The sequence below is a fragment of the Heterodontus francisci genome, chromosome 1 (genome assembly GCF_036365525.1).
Source record: "Heterodontus francisci isolate sHetFra1 chromosome 1, sHetFra1.hap1, whole genome shotgun sequence".
NCBI classification, from domain to species: domain Eukaryota; kingdom Metazoa; phylum Chordata; class Chondrichthyes; order Heterodontiformes; family Heterodontidae; genus Heterodontus; species Heterodontus francisci.
Window position 1 is genome coordinate 35312565 of NC_090371.1, and position 20084 is coordinate 35332648.

At 42.9% G+C, this 20084-nt stretch overlaps 1 protein-coding gene across 1 annotated transcript in view; it reads right to left on the reverse strand.

Moving 5' to 3' along the window:
* Positions 1-19568, reverse strand: part of LOC137368771 (leucine zipper putative tumor suppressor 3-like) — a 182061-nt gene extending 162493 nt beyond the window's left edge. The window contains exon 1 of the mRNA XM_068028988.1: positions 19501-19568. The gene's annotated coding sequence lies outside the window, so the exon portion shown is untranslated. The remainder of the gene's footprint in view (positions 1-19500) is intronic.
* Between the last annotated feature and the right edge of the window lie 516 nt (positions 19569-20084).

The window sequence follows — 20084 nt, forward strand, 5'->3', positions numbered from 1 at the left end:
TAACCTATCAATGCCCCGGAGGTCCTGGAAAAGTATGAGTTACAGTAGTTGACTGCATAATGACTCCGAATTTCAATAACAATTGTCTTTTTTATGTCAAGTTAGATGGAAATGCTACACTAACTGAATTTCCCCACAGTAAAGAAGGGAAACTAGACAGGGCCTCCATTCCTGATTGCCATCCAGAATTTCTTCTCAAGTGCACACAAGCTGACAACAGGATTGTTTAACACCCTTTCAAACAGCCCATCAACACTCACTGACTGGCTAATAGATGAATAACAATTTTGGTGAGATCTTGCCTTTTGGATTCATCTCTCTCATCCTCACTAATCTTTTCTTTGCCTTTAAAAGGACAGTGGATAAATATTTGCACATAGTAGTTAAAGAATATGGAGAAAGGGCAGGGGGACAAGACTAAGTGCCTCGCTCTTTTAGAGACACGGCACAAAAAAGATGGGATGAATGGCCTCATTGTGTGCTATCAAATCCTTTGATTCAGATTCTTTAGTATAACCTCGCAAACCCGAGGAGAATGGTGATTCCAACGGAGTCCATCTATTGCATGATAGGGTTGTTACAATTTAAGAGTGAACACAGTCCTGTCACACCTGAAACATAGGCTTCAACTTAGACTGATAAGATACAATGCTCTTCTCTCTGCTGATACTAAAGGTCCAACACAAAAAAAAGTTTGGGAAAACTCAACTTTTGCTCAACTCAGCTTCTACTGCAGATAGTCCACAGCAGATAAATGTGTATTGATTCATACAGCTGCCAACACTGAGGGTATGGTAGTGCAGTATTTATGGTAGCAGACTGGAAGTTATGAGTTCAAGTCCCATTACAGCAAGTTATGAAATTGAAGTATGGACTGGAAACAGAAAAAAAAGATAACTGGTTCACTCTGAATGGCATCAGAAGTAGTCACACAAACCGTTCTTTTAAAAAAAATTTTCATGGGATGTGGGCATCAATGGCAAGGCCAACATTTGTTACCCATCCCTAATTTCCCTTGACAACTGAATGACTTGCTAGGGCACTTCAGAGAGCAGTTAAGAGTCAACCATATTGCTGTGGGTCTGGAATCACATGTAGGCCAAACCAGGTCAGAATGGCAGATTTCTTTCCCTAAAAGGGCATTAGTGAACCAAATAGGTTTTTACAACAATCAATGATCGTTTAATGGCAACATTACTGAGACTAGCTTTCAATAGCTTCCATATTTTTATTAATTAAATTTAAATTCCACCAGCTGCTATGGTGGGATTTGAACCCCTGTCCACAGGACATGAGCCTGGGCCTCTGAATTACAAGTTCAGTGACATTACTGCTATGCCACCATCTCCCCATTGCTTTTTTAAGAGCTTATGACTGCAAAGGATCTTCTAGTAACTCTTTGTTCATTTTCTTGGGATCTTCAGATAATGCTGGCACTGTGGACTGCTGGATAATAAAATAATTATGGGCGCTTTCTGCATAATGTGAACAACACTCTGGATTGCATAAAGTAAAAGCAAAATACTGCAGATGCTGGAAATCTGAAATAAAAACAAAGTGGTTGAAATAGTCAGCAGGTCAGGCAGCATCTGTGGAGAGAGAAGCAGAGTTAACGTGTCAGGTCTGTGACCTTTCATCGGAACCTGAAACGTTAACTCTGTTTCTCTCTCCACAGATGCTGCCTGACCTGCTGAGTATTTCCAGCACTTTCAGTTTTTAGGTAGTATTGCATTTCTGTGATGAGAAGCTATCCAAGTATTTATGTAATGGTGACCCTTCCTGTTCATCTGGGAATTTGGATTGATATTTGGAGCCCTAATAACCACATGGGTGCTCTCTATGGCTCCCTGGACTCTGGAGAAGTCTGTCAGGCATTAAAAATTTCTTTGCCTTCTCCAGCTGGTACTTCCTTTCCACTGGAAAAGTAATAAAGGTGTTCCATCTGGCAGGATTCTTACTTTATGAATTGCAGACTGATTTATCAGGCAGATACCTCCTTGCATGACCAGGAAGGATCTTGTTGCATAGAAGATTACTGCCAATGCGACCTTCACAGCTATGGAACCTGCCATTCTGTTCCTAAAGGCTGCCTGTAAGTTAGCCTATAGCATAGCTTGGGCACTGCCTCTGCAGTGAAATGTTGACAGTGGGATGGGTCTCCCCTGACATACCCAGGAGTGTCTTGGCCTATATACGGGTGAGTGTTGACAAGAGCAAATATCCTACCAAAGTGTTGTTGAACCTGAAGATTTCTTCTGAGCGATTTTTTTTTCTCATTGAATTCATGCAGCCCACCCGACGTTCCCAGGTCAGGTATAGCACAGGCCGGATGGAAAGTGAAGCTCTCACTTATTCACTCTACAGACGTGCCTTAAAGCAAACCGGAGCTATTTTATATTAGTCACACCAGTCATCTTGGGATCACCCAAAGGGATTCAAACCTCTTGACTTTGTTAATTGCAACTTGTAGTTTCAGCAGCAATTGCCCAGGCTGTTGCCCAGAAAACGGAAGCCTTGGCTAAGGTACAGAAATACACAGGCTAACAAAAAGCTCAGCAAACTATTAAATACAGAAGCAGATAAATGCTCGCTGCCAAAAAAATCTACAATTTACAAGTTCAAAGAATCTGACTTTAAGTATCAGGCTAAAAGCAATCAGGCCAATTAAGCTGTTGTGTGCTCAATTTATATGGTGAGATGAGTTGTACAGATCAGCCATGATCCATTTGAATGGCAGAGCATGACTGAATGATCGACTCATGTTACTCTGTTCCTATGCGATGCAGGTTATGGGTCTAAAATGGTGAAACTTTGCATGGGATCTTATTTGAATAATTTTAGTATTTAAATTTGGGAAATGTTTGGCTGCAAAGCTGCCTCCATCCACTCCCAAAAAACTACACTGTGGAAATTTACTGTGCTAAAATTCAGATGTTTGAGGTTTGGTGGCTGATTTTCCAATCAGTTCCTCAGCACCAAAATTCTCCGTGCTGCTAACAGAACCTTGTTACGACCAGCTGAGAAAGGTGTCCAGGGGCTTTTTACTGTCTTCACCTGCAACAGGGTTTGATTTTAAACACACTGTGTTTTGAGCTCCCTCTTGGTGAATCCTTGTTCACTGCTTTCCAATTATAAGGCAAAGAAATGAGCACACCAGGTTTTCTTAGGTTTAAAGAAGAAAGATGAAATTTATTAAAACTTAAACTCTAATTCGGTTAACGCCTACGGATATACGACACGCTCACGCTAGCATGCATACGCGATACACACATGCAAATAGGGACAGAAAAGAGAAGAAAAATAAAGTAAAAATGTTTGAAGCAATCTCTGAAGAGGGGTTTTTACTGTGCTTCGGGCTCGCTGTAGTCCTTGATTGTAGGTAGTCTTGCTTTTCGTTGGGGCCCAGTATTCTTCTTAAACCTTGTTCACTGGAGGAGCTTTTTCTCTCTTGGAGTTCATGTGTCTTCAATGGTCTTCAGTTCCGTGAGAAAGAGATGGGAGCAGACAGGAGAGATATCTTTTCAGTCCAGAAGCAAACAGCTTTCTGCCCAAACACTCTGTGGAAAGTTCAAATTTAAACAGCTCGTTAGTCATGTGACTAAACTGGCCTGACCAGGTCTTCTGTGTATTGGCGAAGCAGGGACTGGGTCCTTTGTTCCAACACTGTCTGCCAGTATGCAAAAAAGGTCTTTCCGGTGAGGGGCTTGGCAATTCCTTGTGATAGGCCCTCTTTTCTTCCCAGCACCAATTTTAAGTTTTAATGTTCATGTGGCGAAATAATGTGCATCTCATTCTTGGCAAGTGGGGGCCTGCATGACAACCTCATTAAATTAGGGTTGTGTTTCTTTTTTTTTAAGCTGCATATAGTCAAACCACAGCAACAGACCAGAATGGAGATGATTGGGTGATGCACCTGACATCACATCTGCAGCCTGCACTGCTGTCTGTGACTGGCATTGATTTACAGACTTTATTTGCATTATGTAACTATCATCCGCCAACTGCATTTTGTTGGAGAAATAATCCAGCTATTATTGGGAGACTGTGCTGTAGTTTTGATGTTGAATTCTGTTTGCTGTTTAAATATACTCTGCTATAAAATAGGCTTTGTTTGCTGTAAGTCCTGTCATAAGTCCCACCCCACTTCCAACTCTTTGGCTGACACAGTGGTGGCAATACTCTCACCATTCTGTTTTAAATAGTGACTTGCATCAAAATAACTTATACTTTTAAGAGAAAAGGAATTATGATCACTTCTAATGAGAGAAATGTGCTGAGTCTGTCACCATTTATCAGCAGTAATCAAGTCGTCACTGGGATGACTGGTGTGAATTATATAAAATGGCTCCAGTTTACTTTAAGACATGTCTGTCAGGTGAATAAGTGAGAGCTTCACTTTCCATTTGGTCTGTGCTATACCTAACCTGGGAATGTCAGTGCTGATGTTAAGATGTTAACCCCTTGCACTCTCACCTTGATCAAGTCATAAATCCACCAAAATAAAAGCAATAGAGAGAATACTCATCCCTTCCCTGGCGAATCAGAAAAGGGAGGTGAGAAAAGAGCTTTAAAACTTAAACAAATCCTCTAACCTTGCTGATCCCTAGTGGCCCCAGGTCTTATGATATCTATAGCAGCATTTCGGCTTCTGATTCACAAGCCAGCTACACATTATAGGAGAACTGTAGATAGGTGAGTCTTTGGCTGTTAGTTGCATTCTATACTGTAAATAAGCCTAGGTTCAAGAGACCGAATCTATGATTCTGCCAATAGGCTAAGGCAGCCAGTTGACTTACCTAACCATGATGAGCTGGTCCTATACATTTGCTCTCAGTATACTTCCCTTTGCAATTGGAGGCCAGTGTGCCACCGAGAAGCATTCCACAGTACGTGCAAAAGTAGGAGTAGCAGCTCACAGTGTCTCCCTCCTGAAGCAGGTTGAAGCAAGACAATGAGTATAAAAGCACGCACACTGTATCTCATTGAGTGCAACCCAATACTCAAAAAAAACACACATGCAATGCCACTGATACAGAGTAATGCAACAATCAACTAACACTTTTCTGAATCTTTGAGAAATATTCTGGAACCTGCATTAACAATTTCAGCATTGAACAATACACTGCTGCACATATGAAGAAAATAAAATAATGCTATTGTTCTTTTTTATATGTTATAAAATATAATTTGTGCATTTTAAACGGACACCATTTGTTATGGTAAGGCACTTAACAAATCGTTCTTGGTCTGTTTGCATTCATGCATGATCATGTAAATCACATCACTCACATAATTACCTTATTGTGATGAAAATGGTGGATCTCTCCTTTTGCTCACCAAACACAGCACAATTCTCCTCTCATTTTGTTCTTAAGATAATGCCCCTTTAATAAATTGAAGCTAAGATGACAACAGAGCTGAGTCCACACTGCACCAGCTCTATAATCCAGTAGGTTTGGAGACATTTTGATCAATATCATACAAATAGTATCGTTCCTTCATAGGCTTGAGTATTTCTTGCCAATATCTGGATGGTTAATGATATTAATCTCCTGAGACTGCATCACTGATGCCACTAATACTCACAGAACCCACTATTAAATGCCATGCATGAAAGACCAATCTGCATTCCCTCCGCTATGCAATGTTGTTTCAGAAATAGTACAACCATCATTCCAGCAAGTGATTAACACTGTTCGACAAGTAACAAAATATATTTTCCCCTTTTTTTGTGGAGGGACTCTTTTCTTCTATTTTCTCTGGTAAATTCTAATGGCAATTAATCAAAATGGCAGCCTTGTAAAATATAAAACACGAGGGCTTTAATTGCTATCGACTGGTCAATCAGAGTATCTAAAATTATATTAGCTTCCAACTTCTCAAGCAGCTAAGGAGTTGCTGAAGTGTCTTCAACCCTGAAAATGTTAATCTGTCTGTTGGGTAAAGGGACAGCACAAAATTGAATCTCTTACATGTGTCAGTTTGAAATCGTCTGAAAACCCGACAATGCCAGGGCTGTGGCATTCAGCACAGAAACACTGGACTCATACTGACCAATGAATGAATGAATAAATCTCTGACCATAAGTGGCTAATGACATTCATATAGAGATAAACTCTATACATGATTAATTGATGTCTTTGTTGGAGAGATTTAAATAATAAATACAGTTTTATGCAGCACAATTTTTCGTAATTCCCAATGTCTCATTTTAAGCTTATGTTCAGTTGAAAAGTCTGTTGAACTCATCCGAAATTAAACTGCAAACATTTTACCATTGATTTATCAGACTGTCCAGTTGCTTACAAGAGTAACTAAAATTCAGTAATCAAGTGAACTGTGAGAGTCAGTGAGGATCGATTGTATATGTAACATACTTCAGGATTTGTAACATCTTGTTAAATTAATACACTTTTTTATTCTTTTCCGGGATGTGGGCATCGCCGGCTAAGCCAACATTTATTGCCCATCCCTAATTACCCTTGAGAAAGTGGTGGTGAGCTCCCTTCTTCAACCACTGCAGTCCATGTGGTGTAGGTATACCCACAGTGCTGTTAGGAATGAAGTTTCAGGATTTTTACCCAGCGACAGTGATGAAACGGCGATATAGTTCCAAGTCAGGATGGTCTGTGGCTTGAAGGGGAACTGGCAAGTGGTGGTGTACCCTTACATCTGCTGCCCTTATTCTTCTAGGTGGTAGAGTCTGCAGGTTTGGAAGGTGCTGTCGAAGGAGCCTTGGTGAGTTGCTGCAGTGCATCTTGTATATGGTACACACTGCTGCCACTGTGCATTGGTGGTGGAAGGAGTGAATGTTGAAGGTGGTGGATGGGGTGCCAATCAAGCAGGCTGCTTTGTCCTAGATGGTGTCGAGTTTCTTGAGTGTGGCTGGAGCTGCACCCATCCAGGTAAGTGGAGAATATTCCATCACATTCCTGACTTGTGCCTTGTAGATGGTGGACAGGCTTTGGGGAGTCAGGAGGTGAGCTACTCACCGCAGAATTCCCAGCCTCTGACCTGATCTTGTACCCGCAGTCCTTATAGGGCTACTCCAGTTCAGTTTCTGGTCAATGATAACCCCCAGGATGCGGGTAGTGGGGGATTCAGTGATGGTAATGCCATTGAATGTCAAGGGGAGATGGTTGGATTCTCTCTTGTTGGAGATGGTCATTGCCTGGCATTTGTGTGGCGCGAATGTTACTTACCACTTATCAGACCAAGCCTGAATGTTGTTCAGGTCTTGCTGCATATGGACATGGACTGCTTCAGTATCTGAGGAGTCACAAATGTGCTGAACGTTGTGCAATCATCAGCGAACATCCCCACTTCTGACCTTATGACAGAGGGAAGGTGATTGATGAAGCAGCTGAAGATGGTTGGGCCTAGGAGACTACCCTGAGGAACTTTTTTTAAAATTCATTCATGGGATGTGGGCGTCACTGGCTATGCCAGCATTTATTGCCCATCCCTAATTGCCATTGAGAAGGTGGTGGTGAGCTGCCTTCTTGAACCGCTGCAGTCCATGTGAGGTAGGGACACCCACAGTGCTGTTAGGGAGTTCCAGGATTTTGACCCAGCGACAGTTGAGGAACAGCGATATAGTTCCAAGTCAAGATGGTGTGTGACTTGGACGGAAACTTGCAGGTGATGTTGTTCCCATGCATCTGCCGCTCTTGTCCTTTGAGGTGGTACAGGTCGCAGGTTTGGAAGGTGCTGTCTAAGGAGCCTTGGTGCGTTGCTGCAGTGCATCTTGTAGATGGTACACACTGCTGCCACTGTGCGTCGGTGGTGGAGGGAGTGAATGTTTGTGGATGGTGTGCCAATCAAGCGGGCTGCTTTGTTCTGGATGGTGTCGAGCTTCTTGAGTGTTGTTGGAGCTGCACCCATCCAGGCAAGTGAACAGTATTCCATCACACTCCTGACGTGTGCCTTGTAGATGGTGGACAGGCTTTGGGGAGTCAGGAGGTGAGTTACTCGCCACAGGATTCCTAGCCTCTGACCTGCTCTTGTAGCCATGGTATTTATATGGCTACTCCAGTTCAGTTTCTGGTCAATGGTAGCCCCTAGGATGTTGATAGTGGGGGATTCAGCGATGGTAACGCCATTGAATATCAAGGGGTGATGGTTAGATTCTCTCTTGTTTGAGATGGTCATTGCCTGGCACTTGTGTGGCGCAAATGTTACTTGTCACTTATTAGCCCAAGCCTGGATATTGTCCAGGTCTTGCTGTATTTCTACACGGACTGCTTCAGTATCTGAGGAGTCACGAATGGTGCTGAACATTGTGCAATCATCAGCGAACATCCCCACTTCAGACCTTCTGATTGAAGGAAGGTCATTGATGAAGCAGCTGAAGATAGTTGGGCCTAGGACACTACCCTGAGGAACTCCTGCAGTGATGTCCTGGAGCTCAGATGATTGACCTCCAACAACCACAGCCATCTTCCTTTGCACTAGGTATGACTCCAACCAGCAGAGAGGTTTCCCCCTGATTCCCATTGACTCCAGTTTTGCTAGGGCTCCTTGATGCCATACTCGGTCAAATGCTGCCTTGATGTCAAGGGCAGTCACTCTCACCTCACCTCTGGAGTTCAGCTCTTTTGTCCATTTTTGGATCAAGGCTGTAATGAGGTCAGCAGCTGAGTGGCCCTGGCAGAACCCAAACTAAGTGTCAGAGAGAATCAGCATGAATTTGTGAAGGATAGGTCATGTCTGACTAATCTAGTTGAACTTTTTGAGTGGTCACTAGTATGGTGGATAGGGGAGTGTCTATAGATGTTGTTGTCTATAAGGACACTCAGAAGGTTCTGCAGAAGGCATTCTCAAAAATAATAGTGCATAGAATTGGAGGTAGCTGCCTGATATGGGTTAGGAGAAAGGAGACAGAGTAGGAATAAAGGAAACATAATCCGATTGATGGGAGGTAACAAGTCACGTTCCACAGCAATATGTATTGCAGTATCAGCTTTTCACTCTGTATAACAAAACTTGGATGAAGGAATGGTCTGCAGATTACACTAAATTTCAGAGGCATAAATAAATTTTGGAGATGGGAGCAGGAAGTTCCAAAGAGTCACAGACCAAGCAAAATTATGGCAGATGAAGTTTAATGTGGGAAAGCATGAGCTTATCTGTTTTGAATCAGAGAAAGTCAAATCAGAATATTTTCTTACTGTTGAGGGACTGGGAGTTGTGGAGGAACAAAGGATCTGTGGTATCCGTGTAGACAAATCACTAAAAGCTATTGCACAAGTACAAAAAGTAATCGCAAAATCTAATGGAATGGTGGCTTTTATCTCAAAGGGGTTGGAATACAAAAGTGAAGTGATGTTTCAGTTGCACAAAGCCTTGGTCAGACACCTCCTGAAGTTCTGTATTCAGTTCTGGACACCGCACCTTAGAAAAGATAGATTGGTCTTGGAGGCCTGCAATGCAGATTCACTAGAAAATTACCAGGATTCAAAAGGGTTGAATTATAAGGACAGAGTGCATAAACTTGCTTTGTATTTCCTCGTATTTAGGAAGAAGTTGAGAGGCAATCTAATCGAAGTGTTAAAAATGAACGGATTCAACAGAATAGATACAGAGAAACTATTTCCTCTGGTGGTGGAATCCAGAACCAGGTGGCTTAATCTTAAAATTAGACCTACTCCAGTTAGGAGAGGGCCCTCCCTCTCCCCCACCCATCTCAAACCAACTTCAGCTTCCAATTGTCCTCCCTCCGCCTTTGAAAGTGAAATTACGTGCTCTATGGATGCTGCTCACCTTCTCAGAATCATAGAATCACAGAATAATACAGTGCAGAAGAGGCCCTTCGGCCCATCGAGTCTGCACCGATGCATTAAAACACCTGACCTGTCTACCTAATCCCATTTGCCAGCACTTGGCCCATAGCCTTGAATGTTATGACGTGCCAAGTGCTCATCCAGGTACTTTTTAAAGGATGTGAGGCAACCTGCCTCTATCACCCTCCCAGGCAGTGCATTCCAGACCATCACCACCCTCTGGGTAAAAAAGTTCTTCCTCAAATCCCCCTTAAAAACTCCCGCCCCTCACCTTAAACTTGTGACCCCTTGTAACTGACCCTTCAACTAAGGGGAACAGCTGCTCCCTATCCACCCTGTCCATGCCCCTCATAATCTTGTACACCTCGATCAGGTCACCCCTCAGTCTTCTCCGCTCCAGTGAAAACAACCCAAGCCTATCCAACCTCTCCTCATAGCTTAAATGTTCCATCCCAGGCAACATCCTGGTGAATCGCCTCTGCACCCCCTCCAATGCAATCACATCCTTCCTATAATGTGGCGACCAGAATTGCACACAGTACTCCATCTGTGGCCTTACCAAAGTTCTGTACAACTCCAACATGACCTCCCTGCTTTTGTAATCTTTGCCTCGATTGATAAAGGCAAGTGTCCCATATGCCTTTTTCACCACCCTATTAACCTGCCCTTCTGCCTTCAGAGATCTATAGACAAACACTCCAAGGTCCCTTTGTGCCTCGGAACTTCCCAGTGTCAGGCCATTCAGTGAATACTTCTGTGCCACATTACTCCTTCCAAAGCACCTTCTGTGCCTCCTTTTTATGATTAGGATCATAGGAAATAGGAGCAGGAGTAGGCCTTTCAGCCCGTTGAGCCTGCTCCACCATTCAATTGGATCCTGGCTGATCATCGACCTCAACACCATTTTCCTGTGCTATCCCCATATCCCTTGATGTCATTAGTCTCAAGATATCTATTGATTTCTGTCTTGAACATGCTCAATGATGGAGTTTCCACAGCCCTCTGGGGTAGAGAATTCCAAAGATTCACCACCCTCTGAGTGAAGAAATTCCTCCTCATCTCAGTCTTAAATGGCCTTCCCCTGATTCTGAAACTATGTCCCCAGTTCTAGACTCACCAGCCATGGGAAACATCCTATCTACATCCATCCGGGCGAGCCCTGAATTTTGAAAGTTTCAATAAGATCACCTCTCATTCTTCAAAACTCTAGAAAATACAGGCCTAGTTTCCTCAATCTTTCCTCATAAAAGACAGTCCCGCCATCCCAGCGATTAGTCTGGTGAATCTCCATTGCACTCCCTCTTTATATCCTTCATTACATAAATGAGGCCCAAAACTGTACATAATACTCCAGGTGTGGTCTCACCAAGGCTCTGTACAATTGCAGAAAGACTTCTTTACTCCTGTACTCAAAACCCTTTGCAATGAAAGCCAACATACAATTTGCCTTCCTAATTGCTTGTTGCACCTGCATGCTAGCTTTCAGTGGCTCGTGAACAAGGACACCCAGGTCCCTTTGGACATCAACACTCCCAACCTCTCACCATTTAAGAAATATTCTGTTTTTCCGCTTTTTCTACCAAAGTGGATAACTTCATACTTATTCACATTATATTCCATCTGCCATGTTCTTGACCATTCACTTAGCCTGTCCAAACCCCCTTGAAGCCTCCTTACATGTTCCTCACAACTTACATTCCCACCTAGTTTTGTGTCATCAGTAAATTTGGAAATATCACATTTTGTCCCCACATTGCGAATAGCTGATCCTTGCAGTACCCAACTAGTATTAGCCTGCCATCCTGAGAATGGCCCATTTATTCCTACTCTCTGCTTTCTGTCTGTTAAGAAATTCTCAATCCATACCAGTATATTACCCCCTATCCCATGTGCTCTAATTTTGTTTACTAACCTCCTGTGTGGGACCTTATTGAAAGCCTTCTGAAAATCCAAATACACTACATCAGTTCCTCATTCTTACAAGTCCCTTTGTTCCCCAGTACTTCTGGGATATTTTCTGTATCTTCTTCCATGAAGGCAGACACAAAGTACTTAATGAAAAGTTAATGAACAAGAGTGGGAAACTGGGGAGGAATTAATCTGAATTTTAAGAGGACGAAGTGATAAAATCAAATGAGAGGTGGGGATTATGAAAAATCACAATAAAGATGAACAAAAAGAAGAGGCTGAAAAGCTGATGGACAAAGGAAAAAAGACAGAGAGATAACAAACAAAAAAGGAACAGCTGGAGAGAAAGGAAAACATAGCAGAACTGATCAGGAGCTTCTGAAGGATAATGAAAGAGAGATGAACAAAGTTGAACAAAGTGAAGAAATCCAAAGGAACAATAAGGGAGCAATGTTGAGAGTGAGTGATGTAGGCCAATGAAAGAAGAACTGAAAAACTTGAGTGCGTCAAAATGAAAATAGAGCTAGAAAATCTGAGTTTGAGATTGATAAATCAGAAAGAGGATTGAGAAATTGATCCAACATAGAATGAAAGCAAAATACAGAAAGGAAGGTTGGACAAAACAGACAGTAGCAACAAATTTACTTCCATGAAAACTTCATTCTAAGCTAAATAGATTAATTTGCTCATCCTGACAGCGGGTTTCTTGGTGGGGCTGGGGGGGGATCGGGGGTGGTGGAGAGAGCATGGAAAATCAGAGCAGAAGAGCCCACCACGGAACCTGTGCCAGAAATCCCAGTTCCGGTTCTTCCAGCGACAGCCTTCCCACCCAGAGGGGCCAAATAAGGACGTCTTCCCACCGCCACTGGGATCTTACCAATGGCGGGGGGAGGAGCCGCCGCTGCACAGGGAAGATACCTTGGAAAATGAGGCACTCTCCCTGTGGGCTGAGGGTGGTGGTGGTGGATTCCTCCTTTTGGGTAATTTGTGGACCACAGAAGACCCCCACTGGAAATAAATGTACCCCCATGGGCGGCCCCACCCGGGCCGAATGGCCAACCCCCACCCCCTGCTTACTGGAGCCTTCTGGACTGGCCTCAGTGACCCAGCCTCAGGTACCTGATATCCAGGGTTCCAGCACTGAGCTGGGTTCAAGGCCTCTTCAGTACCGGCAGTAATCACCGCTCCCGGTGGCGAGGGCAATACGGCTGAGCTGCTGGGCCTGTGATTGGCTGGCAGCTCTTGGGGGCAGGTTCCCCAACCCTATTAAGTGTGTAAAGGGACAGGAATCCCGCCTCCTTAAACTTTGAGCCCAAAAGACCAGAGGATCGCTCCAGGGGTCAGAAAAAATGCCGAGGTGGGGATCCCCCTGACTTTTCGGTCCAGACCGGGAGCCCTGCCTCCTGCACAAAATCTAGCCCTTAGTATATTTCAGGAATGACTGAAGTTTAGTATGTAGTTTAACCTGCAATTGTTCTCATTCTATACAGCGGATACAAAATTTATGGTGACATTTTAGAGAAGTTAATAAATAATAAAATTAATTTGTTTCCAAAATATACTCACATTTGAGTGATGAATAAATAAATTTACATAAGTGGCAATTTATCTTCAGGTTGCCACTGGGCATTGGGTTAATAAGGAAGATTTGGCCCCATTACCTGCATTCACCATACTCTCCCAAATCTGCCAATTGTTATTTTTCAACAATAACTACAGCTGTGCTGATCTTATAACAAAACTCCATTCCAAAACAGAGTTTAGGACACACTTATTTTCTTCAAACCTATTTGCCTTCAGGCATTATAATACTACTGTTTATCTTGTCTGGAACCGTCAGATGTCTTTCGGTAGAACCGACAATTGCAGTCACTATCTGTATCATATAAAACAGTGCAACCCCTTTCAATAGAACCATGTGCTAAAGACAGTAGAGTGACTGTTTTCAACATAATTTTAGTAGGTCACTGGCAGACTATTCATGTGAAAAATGTGATGTAACTATAGATGCCACTGAATTAAGAGTAGCTTATTTTCTCTTTTTCATGAATAGGTCCCTAACTGACTCAAAAGCATTGTTGTCACTATGGGCCATCACTGTTGATTAATGGACCATACTACGTGGCAAAAGGAATCAAGGTCATGCAAGATCTTTGCAATGCATTACAGTGGGTAGAAGTATGCTCAATTTACATCTGATACCTGGACCAACAATTTCTTTATAGCGCATGGCACCAAATCGATCAGCGGTCCAGCTGACGCCAATAAATTTGGGAAGAAGCATCAAGCTGGGGAACGTGCACCATGGCAGGAATGTTCAATAATGTCACTGACAGCAGAGGTTGACCAAAAGGAAACCAATAAAGTGTAGGTAATGTACAGCTAGTCTATCAGTATCTGCAAAGAGAACTGGAAAACTGGAGTGCGACTTCTGCTGTGCATTTCACCATCTGAGTTATTTCTATATTCTTTTTCCCTTCTGATATCTTTTCATTGCCTTACAAAGATGATCCTTTGCCATCCCCCACTGTCCGCTTTTCCTTTTTCTCTCCCTTCCAACCTACATAAAAGCTCGTTAACAGTTCAGTTTTCAGTTATGGGAAAGGGCCTTATACCTAAAATACCAATGTGCCTTTTCTCTTTACAGATGCTGACAGACTTGCTCTATATTGCCAGCATTTTTTTTTTCATTTCAGATTTGCAGGATGTTTTTCTTTTTAGCCCTTCACAATATTGGTATTGCACTGTCCCATCCTGAAGTAAGGCTTCATACTTGATAGCAACTGCCGCAGCATACTTCTTCATCACATCTTCCTCTACCACTCTGCTTAGGTTGGCTTGATCCTTCATGGGATTTCTTTTTGGGATTTTCAGCCCAATTTTCATCTTCATTACAAGCAGACGGTGATCTCAATTGATGTCTGCACCTGGGTAAGTGAAGGCATTCTTGATGCTGTTCTTGTATTTTTCATTGATCATCAGAAAATCTATTTGATTCTGTGAACATCTCCTGGACTCTTCCAGGTGTACGCAGTCATCTTGGGTGTTGTTTGAAGAGTGTATCCAAGGTGACCAAGTAGTTCTCACCAAACTGTATCAGATGTTCACCTCTGCTAGGGAAGGGAAGAAATTGCTGGGGCCTTGACAGAAATCTTTGCATCCTCATTGGCTACAGGTGAGGTCCCAGAGGACTGGAGAATAGCCAATGTTGTTCCTTTGTTTAAGAAGGGTAGCAAGGATAATCCAGGAAATTATAGGCCGGTGAGCCCTACATCAGTGGTAGGGAAATTATTAGAGAGGATTCTTTGGGACAGGATTTACTCCCATTTGGAAACAAATGAACTTATTAGTGAGAGGCAGCATGGTTTTGTGAAGGGGAGACCGTATCTCACTAATTTGATAGAGTTTTTTGAGGAAGTGACGAAGATGATTGATGAAGGAAGGGCAGTGGATGTTATCTATATGGACTTCAGTAAAGCCATTGACAATGTCCCTCATGGCAGACTGGTACAAAAGGTGAAGTCACACGGGATCAGAGGTGAGCTGGCAAGATGGATACAGAATTGGCTCGGTCATAGAAGACAGAGGGTAGCAGTGGAAGGATGCTTTTCTGAATGGAGGGATGTGACTAGTGGTGTTCCGCAGGGATCAGTGCTGGGACCTTTGCTGTTTGTAGTATATATAAATGATTTGGAGGAAAATGTAGCTGGTCTGATTAGTAAGTTTGCGGACGACACAAAGGTTGGTGGAGTTGCAGATAGGGATATGAATTGTCAGAGGATACAGATTGGCTGGAGATTTGGGCGGAGAAATGGCAGATGGAGTTTAATCCGGACAAATGTGAGGTAATGCATTTTGGAAGATCTAATGCAGGTGGGAAGTATACAGTAAATGGCAGAACCCTTAGGAGTATTGACAGGCAGAGAGATCTGGGCGTACAGGTCCAAAGGTCACTGAAAGTGGCAATGCAGGTGGATAAGGTAGTCAAGAAGGCATATGGCATGCTTGCTTTCATCGGTCGGGGCATAGAGTATAAAAATTAGCAAGTCATGCTGCAGCTGTAAAGAACTTTGGTTAGGCCACACTTAGAATATTGCGTGCAATTCTGGTCGCCACACTACCAGAAGGACGTGGAGGCTTTGGAGTGGGTACAGAAGAGGTTTACCAGGATGTTGCCTGGTCTGCAGGTCATTAGCTATGAGGAGAGGTTGGATAAACTCGGATTGTTTTCACTGGAACGACGGAGGTGGAGGGGCAACATGATAGAGGTTTACAAAGTTATGAGAGGCATGGACAGAGTGGATAGTCAGAAGCTTTTTCCCAGGGTGGAAGAGTCAGTTACTAGGGGACGGAGGTTTAAGGTGCCAGGGGCAAAGTTTAGAGGGATGTGCGAGGCAAGTTCTTTACACAGAGGGTGGTGAGTGCCGGGAACTTGCTGCCGGGGGAGGTGGTGGAAGCAGGTACGATAGCGACGTTTAAGAGGCATCTTGACAAATACATGAATAGGATGGGAATAGAGGGATTATGGTCCCCGGAAGTGCAGAAGGTTTTAGTTTAGACAGGCATCAAGATCGGCACAGGCTTGGAGGGCCAAATGGCCTGTTCCTGTGCTGTACTGTTCTTTGTTCTTTATTCTTCGTTCCTATTCCATAAGCACCCACCACATTTCCCAGCCTCTCTCCGCCAACTTTTGCATTCAAATCACCCATGACTATCAAGATGTCTCCACTCTTCACATGCTTCAATGCTTTTTGCACCTTCTCATAGAATACTTCCACTTCTTTATCACTGTGATCCTATGTGGGCCCAGACAGTTGTAAACACATGCAATTTTCATCGGTTTCCCTTTAAATGTTTCCATAATCACTCATACGAACATACGAATTAGGAGCAGGAGTAGGCCACTCAGCCCCTCGAGCCTGATCTGATTGTAACCTCAACTCCACATTCCTGCCTACTCCCAATAACCTTTTAGCCCCTTGCTTATCAAGAATCTATCTACCTCTGCCTTAAAAATATTCAAAGACTCCGCTTTCCACTGCCTTTTGAGGAAGAGAGTTCCAATGACTCACAACCTTCTGAGAAAAAAATTTCTCCTCATCTCCGTCTTAAATGGATGACCCCTTATTTTTAAATAGTGACCCTAGTCGTAGATTCTTCCATAAGAGGAAGCATCCTTTCCACATCCACCCTGTCAAGAACTCTCAGGATCCAATATGTTTCAATCAAGTTGCCTCTTACACTTCTAAACTCCAGCAGATACAAGCCTAGCCTGTACAACCTTTCCTCATAAGACAACTCACCCATTCCAGGCATTAGTCTAGTAACCTTCTCTGAACTGCTTCCAATGCATTTACATCCTTCCTTCAATAAGGAGACCAATCCTGCACACAGTATTCCAGACGTCTCCAGTCTCACTAATGCCCTGTATAACTGAAGCTAACCTCCCTCCTTGTGTATTCAATTCCTCTTGCAAGAAACAATAACATTCTATTAATTTTCCTAATTATGTGCTGTACCTGCATACTAACCTTTTGCGATTCATGCACTCGGACACGCAGATCCCTCTGCAACTCAGGGCTCTGCAATCTCACCATTTAGATAATATGCTTTGTCAAGAAAACCCCAAATGCCAAATAAGAACTATTAATTTCATCAGTTGGAAACTTACACTAGACTTTTAATGGAAAAAATCCTACAGTAACTTAAAAAAAACCAGCAGCCAAGATGGCCACTGCAATTTACATCTGAAGTACCAGGAGAGTGAACTGCAAACAGAGATCTGAGAAGCCCTGGACCCAGAACAATGGCTTGCTCTAGGTAAATCGAATTACCCAGGATTGCTTCATTAGCACGACAGTCAAGGCCATCCTGACACTTGGACTTTGAAAGAGCAAACCCCTCCGAGTGTAAATATTGGTATTCTGCAACCTGTGGAGCCAATTATGAAGCTTGTATCTCATTAAAAACAAAGGGTATTGAGAGAACCATGTGACCTTCTGTCCATTTCTGAAAAAAACCCAGGAATTTTGTCATACTCAGAGGACAATGAGTAACTGAGTGCGCAGCAGAGAAATCTGCATGCTTCCCCCTCTCTCTCTTTCTCTCTCCCCAGAAAACATCAAGTTTGAAAACCGTCTGCAACTTTGGATTCTCCAAGCCTACAAACAGCTAAAGCCAGAGACCAGGGGAAGAGAGCCAACTACAATTCTGCCTTCAGGAAAATTGTGAGCAAAGCAGGCCAACCACAAAGTGCACTTTGACCAGCGAAGACTTCAAGAATACAGCTTCTACCGAGGACCACTGGGTCATCCACTTCACAGACTGAGCATTTAATTTCCATTTATTCTGGATTTACAATCAACCACCGAATCTATTTTTCCCTCTGTAATCTATTTGTGTGTGTGTGTGATTCTCATGTGAATGTGTGCATGAATGTGTAGCCTCTTTTTATTATTTTTAAATCAGGGTTAGAGTGTTAAGTATAATAAACTTACCTCTTTCTTGTTTGAACTCAAGAAAACCTGTCTGATTGGTTCTTTCACGATCACAGTAAAGGTAAAAGGGTAAAACACTCAGAGGTGGTAAGCACAACCCCTGTTTAAAAAGGAGTAAACCCTGTTGTGGTCAAACAAGAGGAAGGGCAAGAGGGGGGACTGAGACCCCCTCCTCACCTGGCTGTAACAGCTTCTCTTTTATTCTTCTTGCCAAAATGGACAATTCCACATTTTCCCACATTATACTCCATTTGCCAGATCTTTGCCCACTCACTTAACCTATCTATATCCCTTTGTAGCCTCCTTACGTCCTCTTCACAACTTACTTTCCTACCTGTCTTTGTGTCATCAGCAAATTTAATAACCACACCTTCGGTCCCTTCATCTCAGTCATTTATATATAAATTGTAAAAGGTTGAGGCGCCAGCACTGATCCCTGTGACACACCACTCCTTACATCTTGCCAACCAGAAAATGACCCATTTATGCCTACTCTGTGTTTCCTGTTCACCAGCCATTCTTCTATCCACTCTCTCTGACATTGGACAATACCCCTGCATTGTTCTTGCTACCTTCTTTGTCATCATTAATCCAACTCCATTCTTATGCTTTCTACCACCCGAGAAGATCATCACCTGCTTGCCTTTGTCTATTTTTCGCGCGGGAGCTTTTCAGCGTGCGGCCCAAGCTCGCCACTAGCAGCAGCGACAGGCTCTTCAAATCCTGCCCAATATCTCCTTATTTGGCTCAGTGTCATTTAAAAACAAATGCGCCTGTGAAGCACCTTAAAAAGGTGCCATGCAATTATAAATGATTATTGTTTTTGAATAGCACCCAAATTGTGTGAGTTGCAGAATAATTCACATCACTTCAGGTTAGGAATCAATCCTTCACATCCCTGCTCCAAGTCCATGTGATATTAGCATAAAACAAAAGTTGAAGACTGCAGCATACAATTCAGTAGCATGTGTTATAAATGATGTCAGTCAGGCAGCCGATAAAATAAATATAGAATTGTAGGCATAGACACATTAACAGATGCATTCAGAGTGAGTCAGTGAGCCCTTACAGCAAAAGATGGGACTTGAACTTTTGACCCAATTGTTGGGAACCTACTTCTCACCCGGTTGCAGTGCTCCCTGTCTCCAAGTTGTTTTTGCTGCACATTGTATATAGATACCACTGTGTCAATCCACCACCTGAGTAATTTGATTTTAAATTTACTCAAAATGACATTAAAAAATACCAAACTATTTTCTATTTAGATTGGGCTACAGTAGTGAGTTAAGTAAATGAAAAAGATTTGTTCAAACCTTTCCAAAAGGTACCTATTAGTGGCCTTGCGTCCAGCTGTTCCAGTTTACTTTTGGAGCCTCCTCGCAGGCCCATGCCCAATGGTGAATAATTCATCCCGGGGACATGGCCAGTTTGGTGGGCAGGGCCTGCTTCTAGTGAGATGTTTTTAAAACAAGCGCAAAAGATCGCGGGAACTCATGTTGCACTGAACACAATTTGTGCTTAAAATTCTGTGACCTCTTGTGCCGATTATGCTAATCTCGGCAAGTTGTACCAAAAAGACCAGTGCAACCAGGCGATAACTCCAGGCTGAAATGTATACCAGGATCCAAAGTTATCCTGTGTTCCTGTGCTAAAGAAAGTACGACATCATTGAATACAAATTACAAATCACCCATGGAATCACTGGCATGGAAATTAATTATTCATTTGAGTTTTCTTTTTTAAAAGTACCAGGTCGTTTGCTACTTAAATTATGCAAGCTTCTAGTGGATACTATCAAGCCCAGCACAGAGCAATAAAATAGAACACATCCATAGCACAGGATTAAAAACCATGAATGACCACTGCATCCTACAAGAAAACATGCTGGCTGAAATTT